Source organism: Sphaeramia orbicularis, chromosome 18, assembly GCF_902148855.1.
Source record: "Sphaeramia orbicularis chromosome 18, fSphaOr1.1, whole genome shotgun sequence".
NCBI lineage: Eukaryota > Metazoa > Chordata > Actinopteri > Kurtiformes > Apogonidae > Sphaeramia > Sphaeramia orbicularis.
The window spans coordinates 29475194-29500384 of NC_043974.1; the positions used below are offsets into that span (position 1 = coordinate 29475194).

A 25191-nucleotide genomic window follows, 5' to 3' on the forward strand; every position below is an offset into this window, starting at 1 on the left:
ATTTCAAACAGACGCATGGAAATAGCCTGTAGCTTTGATGTTTTTTGTTTTTTTTCTCGCAGGATGTTAATCACAAATTGTTCATGCATTGTGTTAACCCATAATGACCCAAGCAACTGCCATCGACCAAAAGCATGTACTGATCTGAAATGTTTAATACCTGTTCACCCACGTATACTATAAATGCATATAAATAATTGGTGTAAAATACAGTTTGTCATCTTTTCATGGTCATCAGATATGACCCATTGGAACGTTCAGAGGCTCCGTAATGAACGTGAAAACACTGTCATCTTCTACAACATTGATTCACCAGTAAAACCTATGGAGTTTGACAAATGACAGTGGATGGAAACACTTGGTGTATGTTCAGTTAATGATATATTTTGCTGAAAAAGTCCAATTTTTCTTGAGTTTTTGTTGTTTTGATATAATTTTTTTAATTAATTTTTTTATTGATGTATTTCGAATATGGATACGATACAAGCTTCCTGATTGCTACTGTTTGACTTCTTTGCACAACATAATATAGAAATAAAATTCAAGGAAGCATAAAATATTGATACACGCAAAAAGAAAAAAATAGTTATATTTGAAAAGGAGTGAGAAGAAGCATAGCTTATTAGCTCTCACCCCTTTGTCTAAACCAACAATATGCACATATATACATACACCCATATACGTACACATCTATCTATCTATCTATCTATCTATCTATCTATCTATCTATCTATCTATCTATCTATCTATCTATCTATCTATCTATCTATCTATCTATCCATCCATCCATCCATCCATCCATCCATCCATCCATCCATCCATCCATCCATCCATCCATCCATCCATCCATCCATCCATCCATCCATCCAGTCTTTCCAGACATCCAGACATACACAAATACATACACCTACATATACATACATACACATATATGCATATACACACATATACATACCCATGCGCATACACTTACATAATAACCTTTGAGTTTACTCTGAGCTTTAGTTTAGTTTTTTTAGTTTAGTTTTATTTCGAGCACATAGAATCATCAGAGAGCAAAGAACCACACAACATGGTCAAACCAAATTTTTCCACACTCAAAAAAGAGTGGGAATAAGTATAACTTATAAACTCCCACCCCTATTTTACAAACTAATAATTAAATCAATTCTGCTTCCTTTGCTTTGTTAACACACTTTTTTCTCTGTATATTTTTTCCAATAGTACAAAAACATCCATACAAACCATTCACATACACTTTTTAGTCACCTCACACACAATTAGATTTGCATAATCAACTGTTTTTAACATAAACTATAATAATTATATGGACTTCAAATATTTACTACAAATCCAATCATTAATGAATGTAATAATATCTCCTAATAATGAATATCTACATGATCAGTGAATTAAATCTATCAATCTATAAAAATAAATGATTGTATCTGGAAAAAACAAAACAAAACATAAAATAAAGCCGATAATATATAATAAATGGTGATAAATCACTTGAGAAAGGTTAAAATACAGAGAAAAATTCATATTGAAACTGCTGCTAAAGTAGCCCTGAGTCTTTATGAGTTAAATCTGGATGCAAATGTTCACAAATGTACACTAAGGGCAGAAAGCATAGAGATGAAAACTCAGATGCAATCATAAGGATTTTTGCTGAAAAATGAACCCAACTCCTACAGAAAAATCATCTTACAGGTTGTTATGATAGATGTAGCCACCTGAGACTGAGAGGCGTCCCAACTTTTATAGCTCAATCCCAAACTTGGAAAGATTCATTATGAACTTCCGCTGTCAAAATACTGCACACAGAATCTGATATGAACAGATCAGTGAAGCAAAAACAGAGCACTCCTCTTCTGTTTCGAATTAGACAGAGCTGGAAGAAGTATTCAGATCCTTCAAATCAGTAAACGTATAAATACCACACTGTAGAAGTACTACGTTAGAAATAAAAGTCATGAATTTAAAGCTAATGAGTACACATGAGAGCAGCGTTCCTCGATCATTTTTGTGTAAAATGTTCCAAGTAACTGTAATTATCAAATAGTGCAATAGATTATAATTATAAGTTAGCTCAAAAGTAAAGTACAAGTATGTTAAATTTGTTCAGCAGTAAAATGGTGGAGTAGTTATATCACTGGAAGACTGGAAAAATAGTTTACAAATCAAAGCATTTTTATAGACTTAGTTCTAACTACAAACTCAGTAGGATGGTTCTGTGATCATTTTTGGGTACTGACAAAGGCGGGTTTCATCCCAGTAGATAACTTACCCCCAACACAACACAGACACAAATACAAACGTTGCATTAACCAAGCTCCAAAAGGAAGCTGATGAACTTTTCAGAGTTTTAACCCTGCTAGCAGATGGTGGTAGTGGCTCTAAAAATCCATGGCTCTCACAGACTTATAACTTCTCTCTAAAAATACTAAGTCAATATTTTTTTTTTCCCTGGACTCATGCCAGTCTCATTTATTTTATTTTGGACCTTTAATAAATGTTCTGGTGGTCAAGTTAAAAATTGTTCCTCTATTAATCAGATCTCAGGGCAAACTTTCATATCTACCATGTCAGGCTTTGATTGACAGGTCTTTATGACAGGTTGCTCACCTGCTGAGTTGGACTTTTGAAGTTTTGGTTGGTTTTATAAATAAATTCTGTCCTGATAGACAGCTCCACTGTTGTTGGTGAACAGATTCCACCATGCAAAAACTGTAAAAATGACTTGTTTGACTTGTGAATGACAGTTTTAAGCTAACACTTAGCATTGGCTCACTAATTACCCTCCCACCATTAGTTCCCACCCCTTTTGTACAAAAATGGCCACTTCTGACTCTACTAAGCCAAGATAGTGATGGACAATTCACAAACTATTGGCTTCAAAACAGCAGGTTAATAAATGTTAATAAGTTACATACCAACTAATTATACACTGTTGCCCATAAAGTTGCAGCAGTTTTGTTTTCAGACACATCATACACGTCAGTAATCACCAGTCAATTACATACTGCATCCCAGTTACACTTTATCTATCAAGAATAAATCATATTGTCACAATCATCTCATGAGAAGAAATATACATATACATATACATATGGTTCCGATCAAGCAAAAGAGAACATCAACATGAAAAAGTTGATTTGCACACATCATTTATCAAGTTTTTTAGCTAAACATCTGTATTTTATGGAACTTTTATCCTTTTTAAAATCCCAATTACACAGTAAAGGAAAAGTACCAAACCTTCTGCTAGGCTGCATTAAATTAACAAAAAAACAAAAAACAAAAAACATGTAAAAGACTGTCTATTACTTTGAGAAATTCAAATTCTGAATGATGAAGTTTGTGAATTCATACACTGGTCACATCTAAAAGACTATCTGTGAACTGTTACCAAGAAATTACTCTTTATTTGTAATTTACCTAAAAATTTACCTCACAAGGGTTTGCTCCTGGAGGATTCTGTTGGGTTTTCTGTAAACTTGATTTGATTTTGATTTGATAAAGCACTTTATGACTCTGTGAAAAGTGCTCTATGAATAAAATTTACTTACTTACGTACTTAAATCAGTATGGACCAGCAGAAGTTGTAAATAACACTGTGTTAGTATTAAATACATTAAATAAAGCATTGGGATTATATCAGGCTTGTTTTAAAAAATAAGTCATTTTAGGTGATGCAATGGTAAAGAGTCGTCCATGTGTTACTATGGAAACCTATCCATGTGTTACCACATTCTCACATCAATAAAACAGACTTTTCAATATTTTCCTCCAAAATTTATTTTCAGCGTAGTTGAACATAATATCTAAAAGGTTTTGTCCTACTTGGTATCAATTATTGTCGAGAACCGCATGTTTTGAATGTTTGTGTAAAGCTTAAAAAATTGATGTCTGTTTAAAGTCCACGTTTTACTGAGCAGTAATTTGACATTTTTCATCTGAAAAATGTATCTCCCCAAATTTTATTATACATAACGTTAACCCATAAGGACCCAGTGTGACTTTTGTGGCAGTTCTCAAATGAATTTTTCTCTTTATTTAACCTTTCCTAAGTGATTTATCACCATTTATTATAATACTATCCTCTGAATTTTGCATTTTTTCCAGTGAAAATCATCTCTTTCCCATGTTTAATTGACTGGTCATGAAGATTTTCATAAAAGCTCAGAGTAAAGTCAAAGGATATTGTATCAAAACAAAAAAAACTGAAGAAAAGGTGACTCTTTCAGTAAAATATAGCATTTACTGAACATAAACCAAGTGTCTCCATCCACTGTCATTGATCCAACTCCATGGGTTTTACTGGTGAATCAATGTTGTAGAAAATGACGGTGTTTTCATGTTCACTATGCAGCCTCTGAACATCCAAATGGACCATGAAAAGATGACAAACTGCATTTTACAAAAATCATTTGACATGCATTGATAGGATTAGTGGATCAACAGTTTAGATCAGTAGATGCTTTTGGTCAGTGGTGGATGTTTGGATCTTTATGGGTTAAAGTGCTCGTAAATACCTCTTGATTGAACCAATATATACAAAATAACTTTATGGGCAACAGTGTGCACAGAGTATGGTGTTAGCCCATGAGTAAATCTCACATATTGAACCTTTTAATTCAAGCTACATCCATTCTGGCTGTTACAAATGCACATTCTTATGACTGAAAAGTATGAAAAAAAAAAAGTATTCATTCATTTGAGTTGATTTGACACAAGTATTTTTACTTTCGCTGTCAATGTCACCGCAGTAACGGTACCTGTAGTAGTACTTCAGCACCCTTCTTCTACTTGGTGTCATCTCTGTGACTGGGTACTGGTACCACTACCCACATCCTCAGGGCATTTAACTCACCGTTACCTCGCTACTTAAACATGCATGAAGTTATTACAGTGCACCCTCCAACTCCCAGCTCTCACTGCCTCTGTGTTACTTTTCTGCCTTTGTCTATTTCTGAGATCAGCCGAACTTTTTTTTTTTTTTTTCTCACCGCCTCTTCCTCTGCCTCCTCTTCCCCTCCCTCATTACAGTTCCTACCCTGCATCACTACTGTCTCTCTTTTGCTCTATATATCTCTGTTTCTCCCTCCTGGATAAAAGCTGGCACTGAAAAGCTCTCTTCATGTCACCCTGGTTGCTTATATAAAATCCAACTCTTCAAGATAAAAGAAAACTGAAAATAATACCAGCATTAGGGTTTCCTATTTCACAGTGTTTCACTTCTAAGGGGTCAGTGAATCTGCGTGATGTGGAATATTGAATATGAAAATGGGGAAGCGCCATAGTGTTTTTTCAGCATGTTTGCTCACTAAATGCGGTGTTATTGGATCTACAAGGTTGCCCATAGTGGTTCAGAGAAAAGGCCACCGTCGGCTTATACTACACCTCAGAAAGAAATTGGGGGTAGAAAAATGGAGCATAATTCAAAGTACTGTTGAGACAGAATTGTGCTGAAGAGGACTATAAACAGCAGATGTGCACTGCTCAGAAACAGAATGCTGACATAACATCGGAGATATTCATAATAAATACCAATATATGAATATATTTAGCTCTTGAGCTTATTATATTTATATAGAGAGGGATTTAGGGCTCCCAGGATAAGTAAATTTTAGTTGACGATTAATTGTCATTAAATAATTTATGCCACAGCACAGTATAAGCCTACAATAGTTTATTTATACGCATACAGTACATCTAATTAAGAAGAAGAGCCACTTATTGGCATTGAATACTGGAGCACATAAATAGAAATGATTTTCTTCTTTCCTTGTAGGATGTGTAAACAAAATTTGCACAAGGCAGATTGGACATAAATAACATATAAGTACAAATCCTGTTACTGAGATAAATACTAGGGGGAGTTAACACTAAAAATAAATAAGAAAATAAAAATAATAGAATAAAAAATCAAGTAAAATTCAGTAGAGTCATTCAGGAAGAGAGAAAAGACTAAGAAGATAAGGAATTGGTTGGAATCTGTTATCGATTGCCTTCTATTTTCTGTCAGCAATTTAGCTATCTTAAATAGCCATAGCATAATATATATGAGAGAATAAAGCAGGTTCAAGAAGATGAATGAATGAATGAATAATATATATGCTGTACATATAACAGGGTGCTCATGAGGATCTAGAGTTGGTCTCCAAGTTCCTTTCAATAGCAGCTCCTGCTCTTTGTGTGCTAATGCTAATGATGCTAATGTGCTAATGCTTTTTTTTTTTTTCGTGTTATCTAGTTGCCATATGATCAGAATTTAGCGTACAGTCAAAGGAAAGTGTTGAAAAATGATGACTTATTAAGTGAAGATGATTCAAAATAATATTAAGGTTTCTTCAGTATGACTTTTGTCCTGATGTGAAGTTTTTTTTGTTTGTTTTTTTTTCCATCACCCCGCCCGCACGGTGCATTTAGTGACATAAATCCAACACATACCCATAACTGCAGCTAACAGGTGAGTGTAATTAGAGTTAATTATATTCAGTTACAGGTGATTTACATTAATAAAACAACAGAGCGGTGGAATATGGTGCGTAAAGGCTCAAAATGAAGGAAATGGATACTTTTGCTTTGTTTTTGCGTTATTTTCAACAAACGTCGGAGCTAATGTGACTTAATATGGAGGAAACACAATGCTCTGCCCATGTGTGAAAGTCCGAAATCTAAAAAAAAAAACAAAAAAACTTGAAGGAAGTTTGTGGAAAAGGACAGTTTTACTGGACCGGACGCACATCTGAAAACCTGAAAGGTGAGGGGAAACAGACGCAGGTTGTTTATTTCTGTTTTATGTAATGTGTAAAACTGGTGGGAAGAAAATGCGTGTTTTATTATCTTATTTTAATCCACTGCTGGTTCCTGATCTGGTCTATAGAGGGAATGCACATGCGTCACTTCCCCCCTGGGCCACGCCCCTCTGAGTCAGACTGAGTGGCAAAAACAAACCAGCTCAACATGGAGGAGCATAGCAGTAACTACAGCCAGACCGGGAAAAATGTGGAATATAACATGAAATTCAAGACATTTGGACTGGACATGGATCCATACAAGCTACCAAACAACAAGTGGTCTACGAACATTGATTTGTGGCCGGAAATGACGTATCCTGACATTTATACAAACCTGATTTCAACGCCAAGAAAATCCACAATGCAAAAGCTGAAAGCATACAAAAGACAAAGAGTTGTTGACATCCTCGTCATCGTTAATTAGAGGATTACAGCTGGTGAGTGCTTTCAGTTCAACATGCTATTGTTTTTGAGGTTTTCTGTCAGTGCAGATGTATTTTCTTGGCGGTGATTTCCAAGGTAAAGGCCCAGCAGTAGTGCCCACAGTTCACTACTGATTTACTGGAGTTGAACCCTTAGTAATGACAGATGCTAACATTAAGAGCTTTACTAAGAAGTAAAGTTAGCCAAAACGATATGTAATTTAAGGTATGATTTTACACAAGAATACAGCAAAAATTAACGTTACCTGACACAAATCCAGGTTTCGTTGCCTGGATTCCAGTTATTTCTACAAATTGCAGCGATCCATCTGTTTCTTCCGTCTTTGGCTTTAGGTCACCGCTATAACGATAGCGCCGAGTGCTTTTTAAACCTATTTGTCCAATCAATGGCACAACAGCTCTTCCCAATTTTTTAGATTGTTCTAAAGTTTTTGCAGTATTCAAGCCAAAGCCGCTACTCATCTCCCTCTTTCTGCCACTCAGTGGACGTAATTGCGGTGTCTTCTGCTAGCGGTGACATCACGTGCATACCCTCTATTTCTGCTAAACACCCGCCGTGGTGTCCGCTGGTTCATTTGATGCGTTTGCGTGTCACTGTTGGACTAATAGCCTATTCTCTGCTTTTGGCTGTAATTCACAATATGTCGGTTATTGTGCTTTATATGTGTGTGCCTATAGTGATGGAGCTATTGTCTGGGAGGCCTCTGATTACAAAAATAAGCATGTACTTCATTATTTATAATTAAATTGAGAGACACTTGAAGCAAACAGTTCTTTAGGTGGTCCTTAAACGCCACACAGGCTGCTTTAATGATCTCAGTTGAATTGCATTACCTTAACAAATCAATAAAACCCAAAGACATAAGAATTGTTTAATATGAGCCAGAGAATTGTGCTTTAAATATAGACTTTATGACTCTGTATTCTCCCCCATATTAGTTATTTTAGTAATATTATAAGGCTAGAATGTGCTTGGGTTTATCACATGCACCTGTAGCTACTGTCATTATATCACAATCCAACTTTTTAATTAAAATATACACCTTTCATGCCTGCAGTCAAAGTTTATTATATAGTATTCTGGTGATAAAACTGAGTGTTCGCAGTTGACATTTGGTTTTTCTGTTTATGCACATGAATTTGTAAAAGTACTGTAGAGGAGATATTTTCACAATATTCAGTTCATATCAACTTTTAGATCTTCTATATGTTTATGCTATAGTTCCACGTACGGTGGTTATATATTTATATATAGTTATCTTGATAAATATGCATCTAAGTATTTGTGAACCCTAGAAAAAAAAAGCAAGAGATTTAAGTTAAGTTTACTCTTAAAAAAAAAAAAAAAAGTGATTTTCAGTGCATCAGTGCAATTCTATTCATTACCGTGTCTACTTAGGAAATAATGGGTTTTACACAAATATATTATATTATCCGAAAAGTAAATAGGTTTATAGAAAAATATGTCAAATTACATGTGATTTACTTTACATAATAATAGGGAATTAGCAGAACAGCATGACATTGTTACCAGACAGTCACACTTTAATATAATATTTATGTAACATAATCATTACATCAAATTTCAATGTCATTTGAAGTTAGTGTCAGTGACACTGAAAGTGACATTATTCCCACCAATTTCAATTTTTTCCCCCTATTTTTTGCAACTCTTTATAACAATGACACCTATATGACCAAAATGATCTAATGATCTTAAATGTCTAATAATTGCTAAACTACTAATCATATCAATTTAAATATTTTTTAATGTTTTAAATCATTCAGAACAGATAATTCAGGTAAAATGCAGCTTTTCAACATCATCAGATATGACTCATTTGGACATCCTGAGGCTACGTAGTGAACATGAAAATGGCATCATCTTCTGCAACATTGATTCACCACTAAAATCTATTTAATAACAGTAATAAAAATACATTTTATTTGTACAGTGCTTTTCATGGAACTCAAAGACACTTTACATCAAGCAGATAAAAACTGAAACAACTTTGACTTTGACAAAAGTGCCAGTAAGCTCTTGTTTTTATGTTCAGGTAATGATATTGTTGCTGAAAAAAAATCACTTATTCTTCATTTTTTCAGTTCGAATAACCTACTCTGAACTTTTATGAACACCTCCATGATCAGTAAATCACAAGTAGGAAAATACCTGATTTTTACTGACATATGCAACCACTTAGAAAAGGTTAAATGTAGAGAAAGATTTCTGTGGAAGTTGTCAAAAAAAATATTGCAATGCTTCAAGATGACTAAGGCGGAATGAGATGGTTTCATTGAACCAGTGTGGGTTGATTATTAAACAGTAGATAATGGTGTAAAAATGATGATGAAATATGATATTACTGCAGTTGTTAAATAATTGTGACAGGTCTGTATGGAATGGTAACTGTAACGTATTAAACAAACAGCCCTTCTAATACCTGGGTTCTGATGTTCTCATGTCCGACCAAACACCCAAGCCTTACATCAATAGTTGCAATACTCTCAACATGCTGCACTTTCAGCAATCAGGAAAGTAAACAATAAGGCAGCTTAAAGCCTGGAAGTATTCTGCAGGGACCCAATCCCACCTAATAGTCTAATTAAAGCTATTGATTGGTTATATAAGCACACATAAGCAGTGGACATTCCCCACTAACAACCACCCACAGGACCAGTAATTAGCACAAATTCAGAGCTGTTTACTCAGCCACACTCTCCGCCACCTCATTTGTTGTGCACACGTACAGTTTTTTTTTTTTTTTTCTTTTGCTTGCGTGACCTTTCTGTGTCGTTCTGATTTCGTCTCTCTCCCACTACTGTTGCTATTGCTCCTGAGCATCTGTGTTCAATCAGCATTCAAACCCATAGGTCCACACTTTCAATGTGCACAATGGTTCAGATGATTTGGGAGAACTAGCCGCGATGCTGGGCTTTACTGAATACCTTTGTGAGGAGCTGTCTGGATTTGATGGCCCCCAGCGAGATCCATTGTCAAGATCACAAAAAGTCAGATATTTTTACCTCTTCAGGGCGCTCTGAGGCGTGATTTTATTTCCCGCTGTTTGTGAGTTGTGACTCTTGAACTTACTGAAGGGGAACTGTATTTAATGAATACTGGCTCTCCCAAGAAGACGAGGAGGTTCTTTGAAGTGAATTATGCGATATAAATATAGTATGCTCTGATAGTAGACAGGATCTGTCTGCTGGGAATATATTTCTCGGGGTTCTTGTCCTACAATGATTGAGTTTTATGTTTTGGAGTAGATAGAAGGGGAACATGCGAGAACAATACGTAAGAAAAGGCCAAGCACCTCGCTCACTTTTTTTTTATCTACATAGTCATAAAAAAAAAGATGGAGACGGTAAGGTCCTAGAGGGAAACAATATTATCTCGCCATAATCCAGTGAGGTACACTGCCTCAGTGAACAGGAGGGCAGATTTATTTGAATGATGCAGAAAATAGATCCCCCCAGTCTGAGTTAAGCGCTAACGATAAGGAAACACCAGTTAAGCCTCTGCAAAAAATAATAAATAGAGGGAATATAAATTGTGAATTTGATCACAGGCAATGAAATTTTGTGACAGAGGTCAAGAGGATTGGTTTGGAACAATGCACGACGGCAGTGCTGTTATGAAAATTCATTGGCAAAGACCCAATGAGGGCTTGAGAGCAGAATAAAAAACGTGTAATTTATAATACTAGGAGAAAAAGAAGAAGAACGCTGGATAGAGGAAGGAGATCAGGAACAATAAGTGATCCCTCTTCTAATGTTACACAAGGCTGCAGTATTTTCAAAGGCCAGGCTCTGATACAAGAAATAATCCTTTTAAGTTCAAAGTAAGATGCTGTGTCAGACTCTGTACCTAACATAATCCTTTAGCAATACTTTTACATACATCCAAGTGGCAGCACATACAGCGCTGCGCCATCCGACCACCTGTTACAAACCACCACATTAACCACACTGTGACAGCTAGAAGTGGCAAAAACCCACTGCTTCTGTCACATGAAACATCCATCTTCAGGCAAAACACTGCACAATGCACTACTGATAATGTAAACTAATTATGCATAAAGTCTCTGGTAGGTACAGACTATTCCATGCTGTGTATCACACAATGCATCATTTGGCAGCTGCCGTTCCTTTTATCTGACTTATGAAGCAGTTTGTTTCTGCAAAATGTTACCTACTGCAGACCAACTGTAACCCCATACAATACTTGATCAGTTATATACCATATAAGAGGAAGAAGGAGGGAGGAGGTTTGTATTTGGCAAAGAACAGACCTGTATTATGGCTGAGCCGGCCGCTAAGCTGCGTCCAGGTGTTCGCCTATTTCCAGGTGGTCATGTAATACTCTTGCCGACCCAGATCATGGCAATCATGGAACTGGCAGAGATGGCTCTTTGCCGACACCAGTGTAGCTCCTGGGTAATATGCCAAGTTGGCAACGACATGCTTGAAAAGCAGGCGGGCAAACAGGCTCACAGGAGTGAGGAGATGTTGGAGAACCTATTTTATTTCCCGCTCCGAATTCACGAAAATGGCACAGTCTGGTACAAGAGCTGTCTGATTTTTGCCTCCTGTCAGGAGCGGTGGTGGAACATAATGTATGTATCAGACCACAGGTGTTTATCTTCTCACTTAGCATAACACATTCTAACCCAAAATAACCCAATCCCTCATTCTTGATTCATTGTTTTGAGAGATGTTTTGGTTCCAGAGACCATCAGCTCATCTCCTTACTGGCATTTCTGCTGCCCAAAGTGTTGACGTGCTATATCATGTTAACTCAAAAATCCTCCGCAAGAGAGATGATCTTTATTAGCTCAGGATGCCAGACGTATACGCAGCCCAACTCTGGCCTGCAGTGTCTGGGTGCTGTGTGCTCCTCGGTGTAAGTAGCTTGGCTGGCAGGCAGCCACAGACAAGCGCTGTGTTTCTGCTTGCCATCCTCTCATTTGACTGCATGGTAATTACCGTCTCAATGCGGTAAGAAAAAGCAGCTTTTGGTAGAAGGATTGAGAGAGAAAAGGGAAAAATGTGAGGGTGTGTGGCTTAGCAGCTTAATGAACATGTCAGATGTATTTAAACAAACGGATTACCACATCTGTACACACTCGGCTGGATTGCGCTCGCTCCAGGACATTTACCAGACTGTACTAGTGGGTGAGGGAGAGGGACATACAGTACTCCATAGTATCGATATGCTGTTCATGGTAGGAGGAAATGTCCTGTATTTGTGCTTATACAAGGGAGTCAGGGGGGCAACCAAATCAATTCTGGCTGTCACTCAACTTTATTGCACTGACATATTCACATAGAAATCATTTTCTGCTCTTAAGAGGAAATATGTTTAAAATGCCATACCTTTAATGCATTGAAATGAGACGTCTGAGGCGCATATTAACGACAAAAAGCATCAGAACTATAGGTCATCCAAAGTAAGATGATGCTTTTTTTTTGCTTTTTGTTTTTTTTACAATCCTGTTCAATGTATTATTTTCTTGTCACATTTTTCTTTTGGAAATCTTTTCTGTTTTGTCCTTAAGTATATTCACATTCCATTTCTTGTAGTTTTCTTTGTCCTGACCTCACCTCAGTGCTTACTAGAGCTGTCAATACATTGACTCAATGAATAATAGATGCTCTGTAGTGCTATCCTCGTATCAAGGTGTCCATTTGGGTTGAGATGCTCACATGTTAGTGAAATTTGGAAAACGGTTTTTGGCAGACAAGCTGAAATAAATCTGACCAGAAGACTTTTTAAAGTCACATTGAGAAATTTAAGTAATTTTTTAGGTCTTGCCAGAACTTAGTGAACGTCATCATTTAGAGGGCAGATTCTCTAAACCATAATCGTTTGACCTTTTCTTTCAATACCGAGAAGAAAACTCAGCTTGCGAGAGAGCTGTGTGTACATTTCTTCACCCATTTTATTTGTGAAGCAATGTGAAAGGTGGAGATAACTTGAGAATTATGCCAACACACTTGACACTCACTCATGAACCTCGCTCAGGCCATAGAAATGTGTCTCGAGCTTTGTTTGCAGCTTCAAGCAATGTTTGTAAAGATGCATTATTGCACTCATCTTTCATGGAATAATCGTTTCTCTGCTCGTTTGGAAACGGTGTAAACTTGCAAAGACGTAGCATTTAGGGAGGGCTAAGGGGCCAAATGGAAAGAAGAAGAAGAATGTTTGTGCTTTGTGAAACCGAGAGGCTGGTGTGACTGACTTCAAACTCTTCTTCCGTCACTGATGTCTGAGCTAGACGAAAAAGTCTGCTAAATTATATATCTCAACAGAAACGAACATTAAAATTACATCAGAAACATCAATACAGAGTATCACGATGTACGCCTTGACTGTTAATCTAATGCATTATTACATCCTCCCCAAGCGCTGCCGTCTGTACACACGTGTTGTGCGACTTACTGAGTAACGAATATTCCTTGCTGTGATTGGAACGGACATGACTCACTCGTGTTAGACGCATTAGAGCAAGATGGCTCTGACTAATCACTGCATCATGGAGTGACAGTGGTGGAGTGTCAATTCAGTGCACAGGAGATGGTACCCTTTATCCAGACCAGATAGCCCCAATTAAACCGACCAATTGGAATTGAGCGAGCCTGGTTGTCCACCTGTTGTGGAGGTTAGAAAATGCCACTTCTACTCATTGCTCATTCTGGACGATACAAGACCCATTATTCCAGCAGTCATTACTAAGCAAAATGTCAATAGCTTATTAGAGAGACATGGTAAGAGAGATGGATGGGGGGGAATGGGGGGGAGGACCCTTGAATACAGAATTTTCACACGTGTGGGTCAAAGCTTGCAAAGGTCAAAGGTGTATTTCCAAGTTTCCGGCTGTAATAGGTTTATAATGTGTCAAGACGCACATCTTTTTCCAATGTTAATAGCTCTCTCCAACTAACACAGGCATCCGACTGAAAACCCGTCAAAGTTGCTAAGTTTTTTTTTTTTCCACAAGCTCTGTAACAAGAACGTTATGAGACATCAGGTAGCACCGAACGAAACGAGTGATGCTTCCTCTTGTGTTCTGCTCTGTCTCTTTTCTTTCCCTCTCCCCCCTCTTTTCCTTTTCACCCTCACTCTGTCTGTTTCTCTCACTCTCAGCATTGTACAAATGTTTCTCTTGTCTAAGGAACCGTTCCATATGTTTGCAATCACTCTGGCTCCCTTGCCTGCACAGATCATTTAGCAGGCTCCCTCATACATTTCAATTAGGCCCACCTAGTGCAGCCACAGACATGGGAAAGCAATATTGATTTCTTGATATCCTGTGCGTGGGTCGTACCAAATTAACGCTTGTACTGGGGAATATGATAGATCCATAACAATTCACTTGGGTTTGCTACCATATGTGTGATTTTTTTTTTTTACCTTGGTTGTATGCAGAGAACTGTCGAGTGTTGACAGCTTCCCCTAGTTTATTTTATTATGGGGAACTGACATGGCTAAAGAGTAACATCATGTGAATTTAAAGACTTATCGTGGCTGCTCTAAAGCCTTTAATGGCACAAGAAGAGCGTACCGCACTCAACCATGTTTGGCAGGGCTAGTCTCTATGTTTATTAAAAGACGTGGGGGCGTTTATGTCATCTGCATTCTAAAATGTGCTTGATATTCAGTTATTACTGGCTTTAAACGTACAATGGCTTTGGTCGCTGTTGAGGGAGCAGCCTCGGCCTGGTAGCTGTCAGTCATTCTCTGCCACCTCATCCATTCTCTTGACACTCGGTTAGAGCCCGGAGAGAGCGATCAGTCAAAGTTCAAGAGACAGGACGTCACATCAAAGCACTGACGAGACTCTGGAATCTAGGCATATTCCTGAGGTCTGTGTGGTCTTTCATTATCAATGCGCTATTAGGCTAAGATATAAATAGAAAATTGATAGACGTGATGCCATACTGTCAGGCCACCCTTGTTAATTTGATCAATTTTTTGTCTTAAGCCCTTTTTGCACATGACTAGTGTTTGTAATAATCGTGATCTTAGTCCCATGTCTGTAATTTGTAAAGTAAAAATTTCGTATTTCAGCAAAGCAAGGTCCGGTGATGTGATCTCTGTATTTTCATGTGATTTGCAGCACTTTTATGTTTCTTCCACTCATTTATTCAGACAACTTTTTGGTTGACGATGGCGGAGGTTGAAGTAACGACAATAAATAAAATTGCGAAAGTGTTTTGGTTGGAAAGATGCTCACTGAAAGAGTAAATTTAAATCTTTCAGACGAGCGACATCCGAAAAGATGGATGAATGACATGCAGGACAGCTACAGTAAGGAACATTTTTCTGTCTTTCAAAAGTTATCTGCAAGTGGTGAACCTGCCCTTGACTTCGCAGCAGGGGAATAATGTCAGTAAATTCAAGAAAAAAAAAACAGACTTCTCTCATCCCATGCCAATGGACCCCATGAAACAGGACTTAAATTTTACACACTTCTCTACAAAATAGTACACAAATACTAACGCTGACCGGAATTGTCACCAAAGTCTGTTTTGTACACCGATTTACTGATTATGCCAGGCTTCTGATGCCAATGGTCAACACTTACAAATAGCTGTAAAACAGAATAATTTACATTTACATTCATTTATGCATTTGGCAGACACTTTTTTCCAAGGGGGAAGATTAACAATTAAGATAGCTCTCTCTCTCATTCTCTCTCCCTACTTTATTTGTAAAGCACGTTAAAACAGCCACAGTGGACCAAAATGCCATACAGAAGAATAAATTTAAAAAAAATAAAAATAAAAGAATAAAATACAAGAATAATGTTCCTCACTGTCTAAGTTTGTTTGATCAATGAATATTCATGCTTTGTCGTGACATGAGCTTCTTGAATTTCTACCCAAAATACATTCATTTATCTTCAACAGCCTCCATAGTTCAACCACGGAATAGGCAGAATAAATGCACGAAGGAAACAAAAGTATTGCAAATCACACTAATATTATAACAGGATCTCTGCATTTGCTGGAACAAGTATTTTTGGGTAATTTGCTGTGGAATTTTTACTTTACATATTACAGACATGGCTGATTCACACCAGTTTAGATCACTGACGACCTCTGCAATTATTGAAAATTACCAAAGGTTCACAGGTATGACTAGTGCTGTGCAAATAGGGCTTCAGCGGGTTCTTATCACCGAAACACTATGATATTTATAATCTATTATTATGTTCTGTTTATTAATGTATGATCACCTGAAACTGTAGTTTGTTTTCCTTTCCATCACTTTACAATGAGTTGTCTATAGAAAGCAGGTCAACCATGTCACACTGTCATGTTCCTACAGTAATCCAGAACCTTTCCTTTCTTTAACTCTGTTTTATGGTGGGTGGCATCAGTGTAATATTCATAATTATGGTTTCCATTAGCATGTAATCACCTGAAAATATGAAGAGGTGCACTTTCGTTGCCCTAGAATGAGCTGTTCATATATACAAACGAGGCAGTTTATAGTGCACTGTTTTCTGACAAAAAGAGTTAACATCCCTGTTAAAAACTCCAGAATGGACAAACAAAATACTGGCTCTGAAGAGGGACTTCTATGCTTTTTGTTATGGCCCCCATAGTTCAGGATAAGGTGTAAAATATAAGAAAAATATTGAATATTAAATGGTCTTTGTTCTTTTTGCAGCAACGCAGAGGAAACATGTCATTTATTTTGGGATTGCACCTACTCGCATGTATTTTGGATTGATTTAAATAATTTCATAATTGAACTTTCAACATGCTTTATTTGGCCTTTCACAAATTGATAAAATGAATCCAGAAAAAAGATGTATCATCAACCTTTTAGTAATATTTGCCAAATTTCACGTTCATTGCACTAAATTTGCACACCAGCGTCCAAACATTATTGTTTTTAAAGCACTTTTTTCCAATTATTTAGACAATTTGAAGAACATTATAAACTCGAAAGCAAATAAAATAAAAAAGCTATGTCAAGTATATAATTGTATTTAATTTATATAATTTCTATTTAATACCTCAAGCTTTGTTAAATTTTATTTTATTTTTTTAAATTTAATTTAATTTTTGTTTTACTTACATTTGTGAAATGTGACTTTTTTTAAAATCTTTCTTTGATGTATACTATTATCTCTATATACTGTTCAATTGTTCAATGTTCAATTAATTAAAAAAACAAAAAAATAGTTCAGGATCAGGGTGAAGGTAGAGCGGTGCAATCTGCAGCTTCACCACTAGATGTGCTTAAACATTACACACCCATTACCCCAAAAGCCCAAAATGGACACAGCGCAGGGGCTTTTTGTTGGTGGTTTAGGGGAGGGTGCACGGAGGGGTATTCATTTGGTTGCAATCTTCACCTTCAACACTAGATGCCAGTAAATATCTGAATATTTGGGTGCATTGACTGTTCTTTTTTTTGTTTTTTTAATTAGGGCTATGTGGTGATGCAATGCATATCCTCACTGCAGTGTATTTAACCTAGAATAGTATAACTCTACTTTCTATCTTCATTTATACTTTTATGTTTCTCTTAGTTGAATCGAAATCTCACATAAAAGCAGCACCTTGATCTATGACAATTAAAATGTCTCACTGTTAATTAGCACTAATAATTTCATGATTTTATGATGCACAGTAATGCCACTTCCTCTGTACTTAATACTTTTGATATTTTAAGCACATTGGACTTTTCCAGAGGGCTTTTACACTGACAATTTTTTTTTTCTTATTACTTTTAAGCAAAGCACAAACCCCTTAATAGGTCGAGTGAGTCATTCTGAAAACCTGTCTCATTCATTTCCATTCTATTACTTTGTAACTCAAATGATCGATCCATAAAGGTTCAATAGTGATGATTTAGAGTAACTCAAAGGCATTTAATTGCGTTATGGAGGCCATCTGCGGTTAATGTTGACTAATTGTTGGAGTCAAGTGGATGCCATGACTTTGCCCTCTGATAAAGATACATGTCCAGCCTTGTGCTTTATTGCTGCTCATGGGTCGGGTGTAGTGGAGGAGGGAGCTCATGCAGTGTCTGACATTTCTGGTAATTATCTTTATGAAGATGGGAGGCCTCTCAATTAGAGTGGCGCTTGATTAAAACTAATGGCTCTCTCTCTTGGGTCGGCTGACGGGGACAGCATTAAGTTCCCTTTAAGTCGGTGCCGAGCATTGGACGATCCTTTTCTTCAAACACAACACATTTTACAGTGTCGTCCAATTCGACTTATAGACAAGATAGGATTTTATGTCACATGAAGGGAAAGAAGGGCATTAAAACACAAGTCACATAGAGTATAGCTTTTCCTCCCACCACAATATCAATAGTCTGAAACATTTTTTTTTTTTTTACCTTCCACATGTACACACAAGACAAATTCCCTCGGAGAGTGTTTTGTGCCTCCCTGTGTAATGACAGTCTTGATGGAAAACAAAACTGGCTCTCAGGGGAGTGTGATGGTCAGGTTGGCCATTATAGAGTCACTCAATAGCAGCTGATTGACTCACTGCCCTGCTCCGTTATAAACCCGTTAAGCTGCTACTCAGCGCCAAAGCCCAGGCCTGGACGCTCTCGCTGGTCGCTACCTTAATGGGCCCCTGGATAAAGTGCTTATCCTAATTTTGTAAAACTTAATAGCTGGGGACCACATTTTTGATTGGTGGGGATAAATATTCAATCAGAGTGGGGCTGGCGCATCAACTCTGAAGGAGCGCTGAGAAAATGCAGGCGGACTTCTGATTTAAAGTGCTCCTCTTCTGAGTATGTGTCAAAGTAAAAGATAACATCATTTAAGAACCAATGACAGCCTAGCCAGTGCAAAGTTGTGCTCACCATAATATATTATATATTAAGCTATTGACCATTTTATTAGGTACACATGCTCAGAAATAGGAAGATCACCATCCGTCTTCTAAGTGACCCCATTACCTTGGCTTTTTTTTTTTTTTTTCCTTCATCCTTACACGATACATGGATCACACAATGCCTTAGAATCAACACACGTCGAAGCTACAAAACTTAAAGCCCCATTTTGTCCTGTAAGAGGCTCTCTTGGAAGCCATCTGTGTATACTGTAGTCATTGTCATGTCCCTTGAACCATCTGGAGATGATGAGCGCTTTGTCACATGCTGTATTATCCTGATGGGACTACAGTGTGTGACCATGAAGGGATGTGTCTGCTCAGCAACAACGCTCTTGGTACACATTATCTGTGACATAACGTAGATTAGCCAAGGGCCAAAATAGCCGGACTTGGATCTATTTTGGTGATCACATCAAGTATTGCAGTGCTCTGTCTCTGAAGGACAGCCCTCCCTCCAAGGTCTGATTAGATAAGAGATGCAAACTGAGCAGTTGTGATCTGCAACCTAGCTTTTAGATTTACTGATGGGCTCTTTCCATTTATAATATATACAGTATATAAGCTCCTCGACAGAGTTTATGTTTACATTACGGTTTCTTAGGTGTGATTATGTAAGAACTACTGTTCCAGTTTTAATGACACTTGGAAGAGGACAAACCATTCCCAGTTTTGGGTAGATCAATAAAGAATTTCTGCAAATTTTTTGGGATAGTGATGGAGAAAGTAAGTAAAAGTATCAATAATACAGCATAAAAGTTTCCTAAAAGTCCCATATTCAAAACAAAACAGCTAGCATCACAATATGCTTAAAGTACCAATGTGCATATGCTAAATGGCTCATATCAGGATAATATACTGATAGTTTATAATTATTAGTGTAGTACTCTGTTAACTAAAGACTGTACTATCAGTGGTGCGTGTTGGGTAGTTCATTGTATTTTTGTATTTTTAGGTAAAACTATGAAACTATAAAGCAATAGATATATGAAGTTATGACAAAGTAGTGCAGCAAAAAGTAATATTTGACTGAGTAGAACACAATAAAGTACAAGTACTGTACAAATAGTGCAGGTGTTTCAGTGCAGTAGTTGAATTCATGCTGACATGTCCAACACTGATGTAATGTTTATTTGAATTAACACAGTGCCCTTTCAGTGTCTGACATATTGTTTTTGCCCACATAGAAGCTGCTGACTGTCATTTTTGTGTAAAGCGTAGACAACACAATGTGTTAGAATCCCAGGAGTGCATCTGTTTCTGCTGTGCTGGAACCACCTTGTCAGGACAACAGTAATAATCACATCAAAAGGTAGTTTAGACTTGTCATTTTGATAACACAAGTGTTTGCTTACAAAGGTAACTGAATTGTTTTTTTGGGTTTTTTTTTTTACTATGTTTTTTATATTGAGTTAAAGCACTGTGATTTGCCGCATGGCGGAGCTGACTGTTGGTATTAACAAGCACATGGCTTATAAAATGGTTACCGAGGGTATACACTGCATAAAATGATCCCTACCTCATACTGACACAGATGCTAACAACACTAACACAGGAGCGTGTTCAAATGTGATTTAGTGAAAAGTAAAAGCCCTAATGTGTACCCACAAAGACATAAACACATAGGCACACACATTGAGAGACAAAGCAGCACACACATCCCATCATCCCTTTCTCCATTTCCCCTGTTCCTTCTACCTCAGGGAATCTGATCGCCTCCTGATGTGAGGCTTAGAAACAGTAATGCAATAGACAGTCAACTTATATTTCCCCAGCGAGACAGCCGCAGCTAAAACTTCATATTCTTCTGCGACCACACAGGGCTGACAGCAGGACATCAAGGCAAAAAGTCAACGGGATGGATGGATGGCTAGATAAATGCAGATATACTTACAGACACATACATGACTTTCCTCAATATTTGAGGCTGAGTCTGCTCACAAATGGCATGGATGGTTTGGTTTAAAGGCCAAAATAAGGCCTGAAAATAGGGGTGAAGGCTCCACGCTAGAGGCAATCGATAGTATGGACCTCTATCACTGGCTGACTGTGAGGCTAGTCCGACAGGCTGAACTGACTAATGACACCTAATCATATCAGTGGGAGGAAGCTCTAACCACTGAGCCTGCCCTAAAATGGTGCATCCCATCGGTCTGGGAGAAAGTGAAAGAGGGGAATAAGAGATAGAGATGGACAGACAAGAAACCTTGAATAGGCAAACACATGCTGTTTACATGCGCACAGGAAAGCAAACAAGGACATGCCACCACAGATGTGATGCTGCCTACACAGTCTAGCAATACAGCGGAAGTAAAGCAAGGGGATGATCTTATTTTGTTGGGTTGTCAATCACTAATGCAGTCACTTCTAAATTAATCAGTGAGCTGGTTTACATTGGAGTCACAGGGCAGATCTGAAATGTCCAAAATATTAACTGCTATGTACTTTTCTGAACCACTCTACCTTGACCTGGAAATAACAATGAGGTGAAGGGAAGATGAAATGGAGACTACAGGAATGTTACAAGGGTCAGCCATGGTTAAACAGGCAATATTCTGAAGATGGACTACAACATGCATCCTGGATACTTCCCCTGGTGCATTTTTAACATGGTGTTTATTGCAGGATATAAATATGAACATCATGGTAGGGAAAAAAAAAAAAGTGTTTTCTGTCTTGTACACACATATCTGGAAAAACAGATAATTTCTCATTTTCTCACTTTTGCTTATCCTATCTGACCTTTGTTTATCCTAACTCTAACCCCATGATGGCACTCAACAGGCATATTTATGCAGATTTGTGTAGATGCAAACCTTTCTGAAAATGATCTAATGTGATGATGATGATGATGAAATGATTTATTCAGTCATCACATAATACAACCACTTTCAACACTACAAACATTACCAATAGGTTAGTGACTGAAAAGGCACAAGCAGAAGCTTAATGCTTATCTTAACCCTTTCATGCATAGTGGTCACTACAGTGGACAGTTAGTCTACAGCTTTAATCTTGTATATTCATGGGTTTTGTTGTTTTAGTTCCATATCAACCAACACAGTGGACACTTATGCACCATCTCATGAACTGCAATTCATACCATTATTGTAACTTTGCTGTTCTTGGTTGGTTCTTGTTTGGAAATCAATTGTTAATATTTATTTTTTGCATATTATCTCCATGAAGTGAGTAATAACTAGTATTAGAATATGTTAAAATGTGAGAAAACATCAGATTAGCTGCATTAAACATGGTTTCATTTCACTGTTTTCATATCACTTTATGATATTGGGTTTTAAATACATGTTTCTTTGCTTCAAGAATAAAATTCATGGTGTAGCTGAGTGGACAGTTTTGTAACTCCATGAAAAACAGGTTGATTTAAAAAATAAATAAATAAATAAATTCAATCACATTGGGTTCTTTTTCATGCCTAAAGAGGAATAAAAGCACTCAGGAAAAAAAAAAATCTTGATTAAGGTTCTAATAATTCATGCATGAAAGGGTTAATGCCTGTCCTACATAACAAATTAAGCTTCCCAGCGTTCAATATAGGAAAGAAAAACAAAACTGCATGCATTCAAACAAGCAAAAAGTGACACTAATCCAGAAAAACAGAAAACCCAACCAACCAAATTAATTGTAATTGTTAATTATTAATTATTAGATCTTAACAATTATAACCTTCAAAAATTGCCTTACATACCATTTTTCTAAAAACAAAAAATGAGCGACACATTCTTCAATCCACGCTGGCCTTATTCCATAGTTTAACTCCCACAACAGATATAATAATAATAATAATAATAATAATAATAATAATAATAATAATAATAATAATAATAATAATACATCGGTTTTATATAGCACTTTTCTAAGCACTCAAAGATGCTTTACAATAAACAACCAAGGGACAAACATACATCCAACGGGTAAACAGATACAAAGTTAATACTAAATGGTAATCAAAGAACAAATACAGAGACAAATACTGACAAAAGAAAAACAGACAAAAGAAGGTAGACCAGAGTGGAGGAGGTTGAACGGGTGGTCAGTTTTCGAATGATGATCTGAAGAGGTGGGATTTGAGTTGGCTTTTGAATGAGGTGAGTGTGTCGGAGTTCCAGATATGAATGGGTAGAGAATTCCAGAGGGTGGGGGCGGCGATGGCAAAAGCCCTGTCACCCAAGGTGCGGAGCTTAGTCTTGGTGATGGGGGGGTGATCTTCTTTTAGTGTCTTTACCAGCTTTTTGTTGAACAAATTTACAAACATCTCGCAAATCACATTTAGACTCGTGTTGAGAAGAACCTTTGTACACAGACAGGGAGTAGCTTTTATATTGTTTTATACATTATTTGCATTAATTTATAATAAACCAAATGATTAAAATTCATAATATGGGATTTCATAAACAACTGACTAGTATGTTCATAGTAACCGGCCTTATTAATAATTCGTGCATAATATTGTTGAAAACAGAAGTAGGGAAATATCTGTTTGTATAAATACACGGCTACATGTATTGATAAAGCACTTTGTGACTCTGTCTGTGAAAAGTGCTCTATAAATAAAATTTACTTTACTTACTTTACTTTACATGTATAGGTGGCCTTCATGGCTGAGGTCGGAACAGCAGTTGAGTTAAATGAAGGCTGTAACTACACCACCAGTCTGTGACGCTCCTCCTCATGTCTGCCCACATTTGTCCTGAATCAGCATCATAGCATCAAGCTACAAATCCTCTACTTAAGTTTACATGAATTAAACATTATCTGTACATTTAAATTAGCATTTAACACCCACAAATACACTTATCCCAGCTTGATTCGGTTTCATTCCTATTCATTTTGAAGATCCAGTTTACAATATAGTGTTTTATAGGTTAGTTTTAGAGTTAGATGAATACCCGGAGTACTGGTTGTCAACTGAACCACCTGGTTAAATTAAGTTAAGTTAATCAATAATGGATGGTTTAAGCTGCAGTATAACCGTGCTCAAAATGAAGATATAACTCATGCAAACTAAACAATTCTGCCTCAGTAACTTCACATTTTTCACCAATAGTTAAATTCAATATTCATTTGTGGCCTAAAATGGAAAATGCCTGTACCCTCTGTTATGTTGATTTCATGTTTTCCTGAACAGCTGGGCTGCTGTATTTGACTGTGGGATGACATTGTCTCTTCCCCTTGTGTAAAAAATATATTGCAATATATAAGGAGGTATTGAAGCTCCATTCCTTTACATTACAGAATTTGGTCGTCTCTTAATAATAATGTTTGATAATAATGATTAATAATAATGAATAATGTTTTGAAGCCTAATTTTTTTTTCTGTCAAACCACATTTTGAAGAGATCAGAGCTGCAGAAGAGCGAGGAATGAAACCCGGAAGGCTAATGTTACTGTTGACTTACTGAAACTACTACTTAGGAAATGCTGACATGAAATTGAATTTACCTGGTCAATGTCAACTGTGTTCTATTATGGCAATCCTAAGTTTGAGTAATGTATAGGCACACAGGATTGCTGAAAGACTGCAATATCAAACTAATAGTTAGATAATGTTTTTTAAGCAAATCTATCTAAATATGCTCATAACTATGACTATGCTGCCATATTTCTGTTATTATTGTTATTACTATTATTCAAAATAATATATAGTCCGTGAAATTATCTACAGTCTTCAAAACTGCCTCAGAAATAATTATGAGACTGTGGAAATTCAACATAAAAACTCCTCAGCATGACCTTTTTGATATTCTGTGCTTAGAATATTAATAATTTTCCAGCATCAAATGTTCCTAATTTACCATTTGATAAAAAAAAAAAACAACTTATTGAAATATCGTATTTCTTTATCAAATTTGTAAAGTATTTCACATGCACAGATTTTTGCCTCACACTTGTACACAAGTTTCCCTGATTCCTTTGACATTACAACAGCTGCTGAGTTAAGATGAGTAGTTTTATTAGTTTCATGTGGGTGTTTGTAATATGGTGAAAACATCACATAATTTTAATCAAAATCTTGATTCATCATCTGAATTGCAACCTTT

The 25191-nt window shown here is 36.8% G+C and overlaps 1 protein-coding gene and 1 long non-coding RNA gene across 34 annotated transcripts in view; one reads left to right on the forward strand and one right to left on the reverse strand.

The window, feature by feature from the left end:
* The window catches only part of LOC115438765 (receptor-type tyrosine-protein phosphatase delta), a 617983-nt gene that overhangs the window by 420345 nt on the left and 172447 nt on the right, over positions 1-25191 (reverse strand). The window lies entirely within an intron of this gene.
* On the forward strand, positions 1007-20210 carry LOC115438768 (uncharacterized). Its single transcript, XR_003938154.1, has 3 exons — positions 1007-1107; positions 6712-6714; positions 20199-20210. It is a non-coding gene; the product is annotated as an uncharacterized LOC115438768 (long non-coding RNA).